The sequence below is a fragment of the Manis pentadactyla genome, chromosome 4 (genome assembly GCF_030020395.1).
Source record: "Manis pentadactyla isolate mManPen7 chromosome 4, mManPen7.hap1, whole genome shotgun sequence".
Taxonomy (NCBI): Eukaryota; Metazoa; Chordata; class Mammalia; order Pholidota; family Manidae; genus Manis; species Manis pentadactyla.
In genome coordinates this window covers 171,559,103-171,560,192 of record NC_080022.1, presented here as the reverse complement: position 1 = coordinate 171,560,192, position 1,090 = coordinate 171,559,103, and the positions used below count along the sequence as shown (strand labels likewise).

Below are 1,090 nucleotides of genomic sequence, written 5' to 3'. Positions count from 1 at the left end.
AAATGTTAGGTGGTGAGCGTTCACCCTAAAACTGTTTCAACGTAGCTGTACATTTGAAAGAAAAGTCCCATAAAGCTGTTCGTGTCTATTCCCGCTCCAAGACTTCTCCAGGGAAACGAGGCTGAAGGAGCTTTGTGGGTACGCGCGTTTCCGTTTCCAGGCGAGTGGGCGGGCACCGAAGGCGGGAAGGGCGGGGCATGCAAATTTGAAGTGGCTAGTTCGTCTGGGAGCTATGGGACCAAAAAAAAAGCCAAAAGCGTAAAAGCCCCAAATAAGTGAAACAGTCTCTACAGGTTGTGGGGCTGTAATAGGCTTTCAAGTCTAGGGAAGAGGGTGGGCCTTTGGCTGCTGGCGAGGTTTCTCACCGTGAGCTCAAAGAGGTGTGAGAGGCAGGGTGTGGCGGGGAGGGAGCGGCCGCAGGTATCGCTTCTCGGCCTTTTGGCTAAGATCAAGTGTAGTATCTGTTCTTATCAGTTTAATATCTGATACGTCCTCTATCCGAGGACAATATATTAAATGGATTTTTGGAGCAGGGAGATGGAATAGGAGCTTGCTCCGTCCACTCCACGCATCGACCTGGTATTGCAGTACTTCCGGGAACGGTGCACCCTCCCCACGGGGAGATCGAGCTGGTTGTGAAAGAGTAGTTCGAGGTGTCGGCGGCTGAGGCGAGTAGCGTCCTCGTCGTTTTGTTACCAGGTTGTAAGCGCGCGGTCACAGGAGTTGTCGACTCTTCACTTCTTTTTCGTGGCGGGGTGCGGACGCGCTGGACTCCAGCAGGGCGGCATTATGCATATGTACTCCTAGCGTCCCGTGAAAGCAGACCTATCTATGTATGCGCCGGCGCTGCTTCTCGGGGACGGTGTGTAAACACGCAGGGGCGTAGGAGGCAGCAGGCTCTCTTACTAACACGGGGGGGCGGCTCCCCGCGGGTTCCTGTGGGACATGCGGTTGTGTTGTCTGAATCGTTATTTTTTTGCTGCTTTGAAAATAGCCTTTGGTGACTGTGAAACGGAGGGTGTTTTTTTTTTTTTTTCTTTTTGGCCAGGGGAAGCTCATCCGTGAAGTGGTGTGTTGAGGAGCTTGCGTT

The 1,090-nt window shown here is 52.8% G+C and overlaps 1 non-coding gene across 1 annotated transcript; it reads left to right on the top strand.

Annotated features, from left to right (window-relative positions):
- Positions 1-422: 422 nt before the first annotated feature.
- Positions 423-613, top strand: LOC130683747 (U2 spliceosomal RNA). The gene has a single exon (XR_008997616.1). It is a non-coding gene; the product is annotated as a U2 spliceosomal RNA (small nuclear RNA).
- Positions 614-1,090: the final 477 nt, after the last annotated feature.